Genomic DNA, 15322 nt, shown 5'->3' with positions numbered 1-15322 from the left:
TATGGTATGAAATATTGGTGTATACCTAGTTTCTGCTATCTTCTTTTTCAATTTTCCCAGAAGATTTTGTTAAACAATGAGTTCTTATCCCCAAAACTGGGGTCTTTGGGTTTGTCAATGCTAGATTTCTAAGGTTATTTACCCTCTGTATGTTGTGTATTTAATCTATTCCATTGATCTACCATTCTATTACTTAGCCAGTACCAGACTATTTTGGTGATTACTGCTTTATAACACAGTTTGAGATCTAGTACTATTAGGTCACTTTACATCTTTTTCATTAATTCCCATGAGCAATTAACAATTTTCCAATTGTTTAGATTTGACTTCATTTGTGTGAAAAATGTTTTGTAATTGTGTGCATACAATTCCTGTGTTTGTCTTGGCAAGTAGATCCTCAGGTATTTTATAATACTTAGGGTTATTTTCAATGGAATTTCTCTTTCTAATTCTTGCTGATGAACTTTGTTGGTAATATATAGAAAAACTGATAATTTATGTGGGTTTATTTTGTATCCTACTTCTTTGCTAAAGTTATTATTTCAACTCATTTTTTAGTTGATTTTCTAGGATTCTCTAAGAATATCATCATATCATCTGCCAAGAATATGAGCTTAGTTTCTTCATTGTCTACTTTAATTCATTCAATTTCTTTTTCTTTTCTTATTTCTAAAGCTAGCATTTCTAGTACAATATTAAATAACACAGTGGTGATAATGGGCATCTTCACCTCACACTTTATTTTATTGGGAGGGCTTCTCATCCACATTTCAAATTAATATTTGCTAACTGTTTTAGGTAGATAATATTTATAATTTTAAGGAATGACCCATGTAATCCTAGATTTACTGTTTTTTTTAATAAGAATGGATGCTTTATTTTGTCAATAGCTTTTTCTGTATCTACTGAGATTGCTGTTTATTTATTGACATGGTCAATTATGCTGATAGTTTTGCTAATGTGAAACCAGCCTTGAATTCCTGGCATAAATCCCACCTGGTTATAATGAATAATACTTGTAATATACTGCTGTAGTCTCTTTATTATTATCTTATTTAATGTTTTTGCATCTATATTCATTATTGAAATTGACCTATGATTTTCTTTCTCTGTTTTTGCTCTTTCTGATTTAGGTAACAATACCATATTTGTGTCTTAAAAGGACTCTGGTAGGATTCCTTCTCTGTCTATTTTCCCAAATAGTTTATATAGTACTAGAATTAATTGTTCTTTGTATGTTTAAAAGAATTCAATTGTAAATTCATCTGACCTAGGGGATTTTTTTCTTAGGAATTTTACTGACTTCTTCATTTTCTTTTTCTGAGATGGGATTATTTAAGTATTCTATTTCCTCTTTTGTTTACATTCATTTCATTTAGATTGCTAAATTTATTGTCATATAATTGAGCAAAATAACTCCTAATGTTTGCTTTAATTTTCTCTTCATTGGTGGCAGATTTATCATTTTCATTTTTTATACTGGTAATTTGATTTTTTTCTTAACATTTTTAAAAATCAAATTAACCAATGCTCTATTTTATTTGTTTTTTTTTTCATAAACCAAATCCTAGTCTTATTTAACTATTATTTCTCTAATTTCCAATTTTGTTAATTTCTCCTTTATTGTTTAGAATTCCCAATTTAGTCTTCAATTGGGAGTTTTTAATGTGTTCTTTTTCTAGTTCTTTTTAGATGCATGCCCGTTTGGTTTGATTTTTCTCTATTTTATTGATGTTAACATTTAGATATATACATTTCCCCCCCTATGTACAGTGTAGGCTATATCCCATTGAATTTGATATATTTTCTCCTCACTGTCATTCTCCTTAATGAAAAGTATTGATTATTTTTATAATGTGTTCTTTGACCCACCCCTGATTTAGAATTATTTGGCTTCTAATTAATTTTATTTGTCTTTTCATAAAACCTTATTGATCATGATTTTATTGTGTTGTAATCTGAAAAAGATATATTTATTATAATTATTTTTCTGCATTTGGCTGTTAAGTTTTTAATGCCCTATTACATGATCAGTTTTGTGTATATGCCATGTACTGCTGAAAAGAAGGTATATTCCTTTGCATTCCCATTCAATTTTCTCTAAAGATCTATTAGTTCTAACTTTTCTAAAATTTCATTTATTTCTTTCACTTCTTGTTTATTTTTTGGTTCAGTTTCTCTAGATCTGAAAGGGGAAAATTGAGTTCCTCCCACTAGTGTAATTTTACTGTAGTTCATGTAATTTCTCCTTTAACCATGGAAGCTAAGAGTTGGCTAGGTGGCTCAGTGGATTGAGAGCCAGGTCCAGAGATGGGAGGTCCTAGGTTCAAATCTGCCTTCAGATACTTCCTAGCTATGTGACTCTGATCAAGTAAATTAAACCTCATTTCTTAGTCTTTATCAACCCTCTACTTTAGAACCAATATACAATATTGATTCTAAGATGAAAGGTAAGGGTTTAAAAAATTTTGGGGAACTATACCATTGGCGTGTGTGTGTGTATATATATATATATACATATATATATATACACATATATAATTAAATAAATATATTATTAAATATATTTAATAATATATAAATAAAATACATATTAAATAAATTATATAAATATATATTAATATAATTAATATTACTTAATTTTCTATGATAACTCTTAGCAAGCTATAATTTTCCTTCTCATCTGTAAATTAGATCAATTTTTGCTTTAGTTTTGTTTGAGATCATGATTGCTACTTCTGCTTTTTAACTTCACATAATGCACAATAAATTTTGCACCAGCCTCTTACCTTTACTCTGCATGTGTCTCCCTGCCTCAAATGTGTTTCTTATAAATAATATATAATTAGAATCTTGTTTTTAATCCACTCTGCTATCCATGTCCTTTTTATGGGTGAGTTTATCCCATTCACATTCACAGTTATGATTACTAATTGTATATTCCCTTACATCTTATTTTCCCACTTTGATCCTGCTCTTTCTCTCTCCTTTCACTCTGTCCTTCCTCGTGAGTATTTTCCTTTTAATCACCCTTCAAATCACTCTCCCTTATATTCCTGCCCTCCCCAGTCTCCGTCTTATTCCCCTCTACTTCTCCAGAGGGGAAGGTAGTTTTTTCTCTCTCTGAGCCAATTATGATGAGAGTAATTGAAATTTAATTTGAGTTAGTTAAGTTTATCTAGGTTAATTTAATTTAAGTAAGTTAAGTTTAAGCATTATTTATCAACATATCCTCATCCTCTCCTTCACTGTAATAGTTTTTTGCTCCTCTTTAGGTGAGATAATTCCATCTCTCCTTTATCTTTTCTCTCAGTATAATCCTCTTTTTCACTACTTGATTTATTTTTGCATATCATATCATCCTGTCAGCTTACTCCCATACCTTCTGTCCATGTATACTCCTTCTAAATGCTTTAATAATGATAAAAAATTTAAGAATTACAAATATCCTCTTTCCACAAAGAAATAGAAACTATTTGATCTTATTGAATACCTTAAACTATGTTTCTCTTTGGTTCTGTATTTGAATATCAAATTTTCCATTTAGAATTGGTCTTTTCATCAGGAATGCTTCAAAATAATCTCTTTTATCAACTGACCAAACCCTCCCCCCCCCCCGAAAGAATATACTTAGTCTTCCTGGATAAGTGATCCTGGGTTGTAAATGTAGTACTTTTGCCCTGTGGAATATCATATTCCAAAGTCTTCTAATCCTTTAATGTAAAGACTGCTAAGTCCTGTGTAAACCTGACTAGCTCCATGTCATTTAAATTGTTTCTTTCTGGTTGCTTGCAGTACTTTTCCCTTGGCTTGGGAGATCTTGAATTTGCTGTCATATTCTTGGGAGCTGTCATTTGCAGATTTATTTCAGTAGATGATCTGTGGATTCTTTCAATTTTGATTTTGCCCTCATTCAAGAATAACAGGGCAATTTTCTTTGATAATTTCCTATAATATGATGTCTAGTCCTTTTTATACCAAGATTTTTAGTTAGTTCAATAATTCTTAAAATAGTTATCCTAGTTTTATTTTCTGGAGCTATTTCTGTTTTCTTCTTTTTTTCATTCTTTTGATTTTGTTTTATGGGGTTTTTTTGATATCTCATGAAGTCATTAGCTTCAGTTGACCAATTATAATTTTTGAGAAATTATTTTCTCCTTTGAAAAAGAGGGAGGAAGGGAGGAAGGAAGGAAGGAAGGAAGGAAGGAAGGAAGGAAGGAAGGAAGGAAGGAAGGAAGGAAGGAAGGAAGGAAGGAAGGAAGGAAGGAAGGAAGGAAGGAAGGAAGGAAGGAAGGAAGGAAGGGGAAAGAGAGGGAGGGAAAGTGGATGGAGGCAGGGAGGAAGAAAGGAAGGATAAAACATTATATGAGGTTGGAATGTATAAAACAGTGGGGTTTAAGAGTTTAACTCATGCAAAGAATCATCTCATATTTTTCTGACATTGTAGGTGCATATTATTCCTCTTTACTTAGCTTCAGGCACATATTGCTCTTGTATTTCATAAGAATTATCTCTTCCTTTAGAACAGCTCCCAGCAGTTTGAGATCTTGGTTACACAGATTGTTGTTGAAGGGTCTTTACCAACTCGGAGCCATGAACAGTCCAATTTGGTTTCTGTATTTTCTCCTCAGGTCCAAAACCCTTCCAGTCTATTAGGTATTGAAGTTAGCTCCATTGCTTCTAAAACAAGTGTTCTTAATATAAAGTCTGTGTATTTCTCTCTATGTGTATGTGTATAACTGTTTTTTAATGCAGTTGCTTTCTTTTGTAACATGATGTTTTATTTTATGTGTTTAAAAGAAGTCCATAGTTTTCCCTAAACTGCCAAAGAATTCTAAGATATATAAACGTTAAAGGCTCATATTTTCCAAGTTCAGAATTTTTCAAACTAAATAGTCCTTGATTAGTTTGAAATAAATGAGGATCCAGTGGATGTAGTTCCTGGACAATGAAGGTCCATTGAATTAAGATTAAATGAAAATACTTTTTATGGGTAGAGTGACAAGTATTCCAGGTAGTAGGTTATGGGGTTTCCCCATGTACACAATAGGGAAGAGACATGCTGAATAGCCTTCTACTTTTAGGGGTATCTTTTGGCAGGTAGACTTTGGATAATATTCAAACTTGGTCTTCTAAACATAAAGATATTATTATAATTAGGCAAACAGAATAGTTGATCTATGAGCAGAGAATCAACAGTTCCTGCCAATATCTTTAATGAGGACACTGACCTCTTTCCTACCTTAAGAATGACTAAAGGAAGCATATAAAAGCAGAAAAATTCTATGTCCCTTATATGCCCCAAATTGGGTTTTGTATTGTGTGTCTGAAGCTCATTGTGTTTGAAAAAGAAGGCAAACAAGAAGAACAAGTGATGCTTTATTGTAGTAAAGCAATGCTTCTCTGATGAAACTGGTTTCCTGATAGCTTTCTCTGTGTACTTATATTTGCAGCATTGTCCTGTGTTATGTGTACTCTTGGGAAAGTCTTGGGCATTGGCCTGTTCTTTAAGCCACATGAAATCTTAGGCATAGTATAAGTTTTAGCATTTATACTCTTAAAGGAATTGAAACTTCAAATTGAACTAAGACTGGGGACAACCTGTATTTATTATGCATTTACTATATGTAAAGCTCAATCAAATCACTTACTCAAAATCACCAAAATAATAAAGAAGGGACAGAGAAGAATCTGAAACCAGGTCTCCTCTCAAAAATCCAGCACTCTTTGCACTTCAAGGAGGAAGAGATAAATACAAAGGAAAGGAATCAGCTCTAGATATAGATAAAGTATCAGATATATACCTCACAGATGCTATGAGAAATTTGAAGAGATATTTCCCTTTTCTTCCCTTTTTCATTCATTGTTTCATCTTAGTCTTCCCATATTTATCTGTACTCTGCAAATATTTTATAACTTCTAACAATTAATTTTTCTATTCTTCAAGCATTAGGTAAATCATTTGTTTCCAATTTTTTGGAATTATAAATAATGCTACTGTGATTTTTTTTGTACAGATGGCTCAACCTACATTGAATAAGCATGCTGTTCTTCCAAAATCTCTTCTAATGTCTTTGCCAACATTCAAAGAAAAAAGTAAAATCTAAATAATTATAGAAGCATCCTTTGTCCATAGCATGAGTGAAATTATTTTAAAAAATGTTACTTACATTAATCTATATATCTAAAATGACACTAATCAAAATAATAGTGAGATATTTCACTGAAGTATACAAAATCACAGAAAAAATTCATACAAGAGAAGAAAATATCAAAAATATGAAGAAAAATAATTGGTGGAGAAATAGGTAAAATATAGGAAAGAAGGAAAAATGGCAATACCATATCTCAAATTATTTCATAAAATATTAATTGTAAAAATTATCTGGTACTATATTTTAATATAAAAGGAGATCAATAGAAATTAAGATTGAGAAGTAAAAATATTTGGTATCCTAAAGTTTGAATGAGCCAAGAGGAAAAAAAATTGTTCAAAAAGTAACTCATTATTCAACAAAAACTGCTGGAGAAACTGAATACTATTTATCAGAAAATGGGATTACATCTTTATTTTATACCAAATAAACAGATAAATGCCAAATGAATTGGTGATATAAATATGAAAATACATAACATAAAAATAAAAGAGAAGAATTCAAAACTGTGAGAAGGAAATTATTAACTAGCCAAGTTATAAAGGAAATTACAAAATACAAGGAAGGAAATTTTGATTATATACAAATAAAAACCTTTTGTTTAAATGAAAATTCATTTAGAATAGCAAAATATACAGATTGGGGAGACAGCGTTGAATTAAGTGACTCTGACAAAAGTTTGACATCCAAAGTCTATGAGGAATATTCATTCCACTGTATAAGGAGAAAAGCCATCCAGCAGATGAGTGGTCAAAAGATATGAAAAGGTAATTCTCTAAAGAAGAAAAAAACCCATCAACAATCACATGAAAAGTGTTCTTAATCACTACTAATGAAAGAAATGCAAATTAAAATAACTCTGAGGTACCATCTTAAAACCATCAAATATAATAAGTTGACAAAATTAAGTGTTGTTAAGCAGGGGAAGAAACAGGCATTCTTATTCATTGCTGGTGGAGTGATGAATTGATTAGACAATTTTTGAAAAACAAAATTATACAATATGATTTGCAAAATTTCATAACTTTTTATTTAGAAATCCTTCTTTTAGGTTTATAAACTGAAAAAAGAACCACTTTTATATTTTTATTAACAGGAAAAAGTAATTCATCCATATAAAAAGTATTCATAGCAACACTATTTGTGATAGCCAAAAAATGGACTGGGGAATGACGAAACTGGAACACGAATGCAAGGGAATAATATAATAATACTTGATCTCCATTATTTGCAAATTCTATATTTGGGAATTTACCTACTCATTAAAATTTATTTGTAATCCCAAAAGCAATACTCATAGCTTTCACAATCATTTGCTGATATGCACAAGACAAAAATATATGAATCACCTGATGTCTACTTCCTAGCTGAGATCAATCAAGAATGATTCTCTTCTTGTTTCAGCTCTTACACTGTAAGCAAGTATCCTATAATGGTCTAAATTTAGTGCTATATTTTTTTTCAGATTTTCATCCTTTTTTGGTAGTTTCAGTGTTTTTAATAGCCCCAAAACATAGTACCAAAATGTTGTCTAATGTTCCTATGCACAAGAAGATTATGAATAAATTATATGTGTTAAATAAGCTTCATTGAGCCATGATTGATTGTGCTGCTGGCCATGAGTTCAACATAACTGAATCAGTATCAATCAATCAATATCAAGGTCAGTGAAACAATAGGTCATATGGTATCCAGAAAAAGGAAGAATAATTTCATTGCTGTATGTGAAGCCACTTAGGAAATTGCCAAAGTAAAAGTTATAACTAGAAGCTCGTGGGAACCACATCTTATATTTCTCCTAGCAGAAATGATTCAGTATTCACTACTTCAGTGTTAATGGTAAATTTATAGAACATAACGATCACAAGTGACAAGTTGACATGCCATAAGGAAATATGACTATGAAGAATACATAAAAATAGGACGTATGAAGTAATTCAGAATTTTAAAACCAACAGAATAAAAAGAAAACTATATAATGACCTTAACTATGCAACAGAAGGTAAACTGCTTTAAGATTCCTTTTTTTATATAGATTAATTGAAAATCAATTTCCCTTCAAAAATATGATTTCTCAGTTTGGCTTTACTTTACTCATAATTTTTTTAGTCATCATCAGTTTCAATTTAACTCATTTTACCAGTAATGTTTTCAAGCTGAACTTCACAAACACACACACAAAGGTACCTTCCTGGGTTATATACTACAATCCTAGACCAGGAGATTTTTTTTTTATTTAAAATAAGCTTTTTAAATTATTTTCTTAAATCCTTACCTTCTGTCTTGGAATCAATACTAAATATGTCCAAGGCAGAAGAGAGGATTGGATCTCTATCCACTAAGCTACCTGGATGACTCTATTTCGATAAGCTTTTTTTTTTTTTTAACTCTTACCTTCCATCTTGGAATCAATACTGTGTATTGGTTCCAAGGCAGAAGATCAGTAAGGGGTAAGCAAAGATGGTTAAATGACTAGCCTGGGGTCATGCAGCTGAGAAGTGTTTGAGGCCAGATTTGAACCTCCCATCTCTAGGTCTGGCTCTCACAATTTACTAAGCCACCCAGCTGATCCCTATATGAGCTTTTCCAAAGCTCCTAGTTTTTCTCTAGTTGTGGTTTTAGAGTTTACCTACCCAGCTTCATCTCATTTAACTTTTACTTCTTTGAAACCACAGGTTAGCCTCCATAATCTCTTGTTTCTTCTTCTGCCTCTGGCATCAAGGTCATCTGCTTCCTTTTGCCAGTTGGCTCTTATTCATTATTCCTTTGATATCCCACTTTCAAATTGAATCCTAAAAGACAAAACATACTATTATATATATATATATACCTTATGAATGTCAATACTTTCAGTTGTCACTTGTTCATTCCTTGTTTTTATGGGTATTTATAAGTTTCTACATCCTGTTAATATCCATATCAAAGACCATTTTTAGAGCTATTGACCTCCTTTTGAACATTTCTTAAATATAAGTGATTTAAAAAAAAATGTTTTCTCATGGAAAAGTTATACTGAATAGGTAGTTTGGTGCCATTGGCTGATTTCCCTTGCTTTTCAATATGCCACATTTAATTCCTTGCCCTACACGAAAAACACTGTCCAATTTTGAAATGTTGATTTTTTTTCCTCCTGGTTCCTTAAAAAACATTACTTTATTAGTGAGAAAAAAAACTGACTTTTTCAAGTGATCTGAATTTCAGTTATTTCTTAATGTTCTATTTATTCCTTTGATTTTTTAACCTGTCTTTTCAAAACTTCTAAGAAATATTTTATATGATTTCCTCAAATAAGGTATTCTATTATTTTTATTAGTATTTTCCTGGGAGACCAAAATTTTCACATTTTAATGACCTCTATCTTCTAGCTCAATTAATTTTACTTGTAGAATTCTAAAACTTTCTTGGCTATTTGAGATTCTTAAAAGTTCTGTTTAATTAATTGTGCTGCCTCTTACATTAATTTTCCATAAATATCATTCTTTTCTTCCTTCAGTACTCTGTTAATCCCCAAAGAATTTTCTAGACTGTTGCATATCCTATTTGTCCATTTTTGCCTTTCCTTCTTGATTTTAGTTCTACCCTTAAAAGTGCAAAAACCTAATTTATCTTTTAATATGTCCACTACTCTGAAAAGTTTTGTGGCATATCCAATTGCATTTCTTGGTTATTTTTTTCCTTTCTGGTCTACTCCCTTTGATTTTTTTCAACTTCATAATTTTTTAGTAATTGTATTGGAGTTATTTTTCTTGTTTACTTCTTCAGTTTGCCTTTTCTCCTTTCCTGTGGGTCTTTTTTATTTTTATTTTAGTTGGTTATTCCTTATATATTTGTTATGATTTTTGAGTTAATGTAGAAAATCTGACTTCGTGATCTGGCCAGAAACTTCTAATTCAATTTACAAAAAAAAATGTGGTTTGCACACAGTTTTTTAGGAACAAACTCATTATACAAAATGAGTCATAATCATAATGTATTATGCTTTCTTATTATTAGGTAACTTCAAAATTGGTTGTCCACTCTTGAAGCTTATTTTCAATGGCCAAATGATCAGGAAGAGACAATAATGACCAGGACAATATGAAAAGGTACAGGTAAGGCTGAAAAAAATCCATTATCTAACAACAGAATACCTGGATGTTTATCTATTTGTGATTAAAAATATATAAATATAAAAAATAAAAGTTACATGAGTATCATGACTATGGAAAACTAAAGTGTTATAGTCTAAAAATGGCTATCAACTGGGCAACAATTACAAAGGCAATAAATGCATAGTTTCCCTCCCAGAGAAGACTTGTGGGATATAAGTTTTAGGACATAAAGTTTCTTTTGATTCATAGTACCTTAGTTTTGGTTTTCAATTCAGAATTCTTACTAGTTTCCTATTATTCAGAAGCAAACTGTGATGTCTAAAACAAGGGTGCTGCTTAGTTCAAGTATTGTTAAGAAGTCTTTTTGTTGAAAGAGTGTAGGATAAATACTCTATTTTGCTTCATGTGAAAAGTTGTCAAACAATAATCTGATGATGGTCAGTGAGTCATAGCTATTCTGGGGGAAAAAACAGAAGGTATATCCCTACAAAAACAAGAACATGAAGGTGAGATGGAAAAAGTGGAGAGAGGGGACAGAGGAAAAAAAATAGATCATCAGTGGTTACAGATCACAGTAGCTCCTAATAAGAAAATATTCTTTATCAACATTATTATGAAATGGACTGTATGGAACATGTTTATTTTCCTTAAAATGTTCACCTAATAAACCCTTGTCTTCCAGGGAGGAAGTTTCCCCTGAACCTACAGGTGCCTCAGAAAGACTAGTAGATACAGAAACTTTAGAACTAATAGATATAGATGCTATAGAATTTAGAGATTGTCTTATCCACAACACTTCTTGTATTATGGACCCATTCTCAGAATATTGTTTTTATGTTAATTTTTTTAAAGCTACTTAGGTTTATAAAGGAAAAGCAATTAAATTGAAATATAGTTATCAAATTATTTTAATGAAATTCATAGAATCCAGGTTAAAATCCCTATTTTAGTTTCTCATTTGACAAATAAAGAAATTTAGGCTCAAAGACATATCATGAGGGGTCAATGGTCCCAGAGTTAATAACACAGCTAGAACTAGAACTAAGGTCTCTTAATTCACTCTACTGTTCTTTAGACCAAATCTAAATATCTTGACTGGGAGAATATAAAGTAAATCTTCATATTCTTCCCAGATATAGATTCAGAAATCTACCAAAGTTAGCTCTCAAATTAAAAAGTGACTTTTCCCTTGCAGTTTTCTTATTTTTATTTCTCTCTCCTTTTGAAAGTCCATTATCATCATCTTCCTATATACCACATGGAGGGAATGAAGTTAATAATTATCATTCAAAAGGTAAATGGTATATCCAGTGGTACATAGTTTCTACCTTTCATATTGCTTCTCTCTTGAGGAAGAGACCAGTAAAACTTTGCCCATCATGGAGTTCAAGTATAAGATGAAGAGGTAGGGGAAGGTGAATGTTATAACAAATATCTCCTCTAGCACTGGGGAGTCCACATCATAGGGGAAACTTAAGATGTAGAGAAAGAAGCTTACTCATACTTTTTTTTAATTGGATGAGGCATAAATATTTGACCAATACAATCTGGCATGCCATCTACAATATCAGATCTCTGCTCTCCTACAAGGGTGGGGTAGGGAGGAGGTCACGCATTCCCCTAAATTAGCAAGCAAGGAAAAAGAGAAAATGCCTGGGAGAGGGAAGATGAGAGCCAAGATGGGAAAAGAAAAAGTTGGCTGAGGTCAAAGCCAGGAGTTTCCGATGGCAGCTGATCCAGAAGGCCAGGAAGGAAGTCATGAACTGAGTCCAAGAGCAAAAGTCCAAATGGGTGGGAGGGCAGGGGGAATGGGAAAGAGAGCCATATGGAAATAGGTCAGGAAAATACCAGAGTGGGTGGGGAAAGGGAGGAGAAGAATCACTGGCAAATAAAAGTGTATTTCATGCACAAGACAAGGTACTTTCTATAGTGGAAAGATAGATGATGCCCTTGTTGCCCCATTACCCCACAGTCTAAGTCTAGACACAGGCTATCTTTCATGCTTATTTCAAGAACCATATCTAAATATCTTGATTTGGAGAACCCAAAAGTGAATCTTCATATTCTTTTCAGACAACAGACAAAGAAATCTACCAAAGTCAATTCTCAAATTAAGGCATGACTTTTTCTTAACTGGGAGAGCCCAAAGTGAAGCTTCATGTTCTTTCCAAATATAGATTTTAAAATCTATCAATGTCAGTACTTAAAATAAATGGTCATTTCTCTTTTAGGTTTTCATTTTTTTTATTTCTCTGATTTTGACATTCCATTATCACTGCCTGCCCCTGAACATTGCTGGGCTCACATGGACAGGTTAATCCTAGATATATGACTTGAAAGGGTAAATGGTTTGGGCACCAACTTTTTAGAGGAAGATTTCTTCCCTAACATGCCCTTTGGAGAATGAAGATCACCCTGAAACTACAGTTCTAAAGCTTTGTCATTTATGTAGAATGGAGAATCAGGAGAGGTGGACCTTATCAAACTTCCATGTAGTATGCCATGAGTTTCTTGGAAAGTGAGGGTTTGTGTTGAATAGAAGAGAATTAGTCCTTCAGATATCTTTAACTTCTGGGGAAAAACTAAGGGATTTATGAACTATTTTAAAAGTTTTCTGTTTCTATATTTATGTAATTCTGTAAGTTCAGTCTCTGAAGTGGATGAAATAAATATTTTTACCCAATATTGTACATTAAGTACTCATGTGGGAGTTGGATACCTCATCCCCCCCATTTCAGCCATATATATTTTATTTTATTTTTAAAAATCAACCTCTCTATCTCACCTAGGTTAGAAATGCTGTGGTTACTAAAAGGATCAATCCTATTAGTAATAAGAATGGGAAATTTAAACTGCTTAAAAATTTTTCTGACCTGGTCAGGTTCCCCTTTGCTTAGATAATCTGGTGGTTCCCCAATTTTAGGGACTCACCCTACTGAAGCCAAATATAGTTTAGACACCCAATCTTCTTGACCCAGTGAAGTTAGAAACTATTAGCTCAAGTAGTCTACCAGAGTCACCCTCACCTAAAGATTACTAATATGGATGACCACTTTATTTTAGATTTTCTTTTGAAAAAGAACAGATTAAAAAAAACCCAATTAAATACCAGATTAGGAATCCTAATCATCAAAGATGAGATTAATAAAATTGAAAGTAAGTAAACCATTGAACTAATAAATAAGGAATTGGTTTTATGAAAAGAACAAAAGATAAAGAAACCATAGGTTCATTTGATTAAAAAAGAAAGAAAACCAAATTACCAGTATTGAAAGTGAAAAGGACAAATTCTCAATCAATGAAGGGGAAATTAAAGCAATTATAAGGAATTATTTTTCCCAATTGTCTGCCAATAGATAGTCTCCTCAAAGACTCCAGATGAGGGTAAGAGCAAAAGAGAAATTTACTCTGACAGGTCAGATCTCTATAAGTAACTCATAGAGTTAGTCTATGTGAGAAACTTGGGGCTTAAGGAGAAATGGAAAATAATGAGAGCCATGATAAAGATCAATGTGATCATTCATTTTTGCTATACTAAGTAGCTTTTTATTGAGGGTGTTATGTTTTTCAGATTTGTTTTTTTTTAATTTGCTCAATAATGATGTGGGAAGTAATTAATGGGCAGAAACAAAATTCTAAAAATAAAATTTAAGTATATTTTTAAGAAAAAAAAATTCCTGTTGACCTGATTCTGTAGAAAGGATTTTAAGATCCTTTTTCAGGTATGAGTTGGACCAGATCATCTCTGAGATCCTTTTCCATTTTTAGCTTTTATAATACTCATGTGACCTCAGACTCAGTCTCTTCAGCTATAAAATGAGAATGTGGAAGATGTACTAGATCATGTCTAAATTCCTTACGATTTTTTAAATTTTATATTTCCATGATCTGAAGGATCCCAGGTTGTACAGAAGTAGCCCTCACTGATGATATGTCAGTTGTGGAAGGAGAGGAGGAGAGAGTTTCCTGTTTTGGGTAGGAAACGACAACAAAACTGTCCATCTGCAAGTATCTGTGGCAGTCTAAGTTTTCCGTGACAGTTATCTTTGCCTTTAGCATCTGCCCTAGTGATGCAAGAGAAGAAGAAAAAGAAGAGGTGGGGAGAGAGTCTCAGACAGCAGCACTGCTTGGGAAGGTAGGTCTCTGGAGAAAGGAGAATGAAGAGGAAAGAATGATTTCCGGTTTATCTGCTGATAAAATGTTGAAGGTTGAGTTGAGGCAAGAGTTGTCATTTTACTCATATATATGTGATTTTGGCTTGTTTCAGATCCCACCACCGCTAGCAGAAGCCATGTGGCTCTTACCATATTGCTATGATTTCAATGTTTAGAGATTAAAAACAGAATATCCACAATAATGTATACGTCCTAGGAACTCTGCCCGTGGTTGGAATAATCACCCCACATATTCCATCTGTGGCAGAGTCTTTTGCTTTCTACCTTCATTATATTTCTAATATGTATCCTCTTCTCACCATTCATATACCTACCACAATGGTTCAGACCATTATCATTTCAACCTTCAACTATGATCTTATTACTTCAAGTCTCTCTTCGCTCCAATCCATTCTCCACTCTGCTAATACTAATCTCTGGTCTACTGTGGGGTTCTCTCACTTAATAAACTCCAGTGGATTCCTGCTACGCTCAGTGAAATAGAAAACATTCTGATCATCATTTTAAGTCCTTTATACCTTGCCCCTTTATTACCTTTCCAGGATTCTTACACCCATTCTCCTCAAAATACCTGACAATGTAAGTACATAGTCTTTGCTGTTTCAGCCACACAAAATTATTCTAAATGTCTTTTCACTGGCTGTGCCCCATTCCTGGAATTTTTATTATTCAATCTTTTTTTTTTTATTCAAGCCGTTCTCCAAGGCTATTTTGGGTTTTCTTAGCAGAAACACCAGAACTTTCTTTCCCTGAGGCAAATAGCATTAAATAATTTGCTCAGGGTCACACAACTAATAAGTGTCTGAGGCCAAATTTGAACTCACAAAGGGGAGTCTTCCTGACTCCCGACTGAGTGTCCATCCTCTGCATCACCTGGCTGCTCCTTCCTGGGATACTCTTA

The 15322-nt window shown here is 32.5% G+C and overlaps 1 long non-coding RNA gene across 1 annotated transcript in view; it reads left to right on the top strand.

The window, feature by feature from the left end:
• The window catches only part of LOC103103171 (uncharacterized), a 38699-nt gene extending 23935 nt beyond the window's left edge, over window positions 1–14764 (top strand). The window contains exons 2-3 of the long non-coding RNA XR_469132.3: window positions 10149–10246; window positions 14141–14764. This is a non-coding gene — a long non-coding RNA (uncharacterized LOC103103171). The remainder of the gene's footprint in view (window positions 1–10148; window positions 10247–14140) is intronic.
• The last annotated feature ends 558 nt before the right edge of the window (window positions 14765–15322 follow it).

The sequence above is a fragment of the Monodelphis domestica genome, chromosome 6 (genome assembly GCF_027887165.1).
Source record: "Monodelphis domestica isolate mMonDom1 chromosome 6, mMonDom1.pri, whole genome shotgun sequence".
Taxonomy (NCBI): domain Eukaryota; kingdom Metazoa; phylum Chordata; class Mammalia; order Didelphimorphia; family Didelphidae; genus Monodelphis; species Monodelphis domestica.
This window is presented reverse-complemented; position numbering and strand designations above follow the sequence as displayed.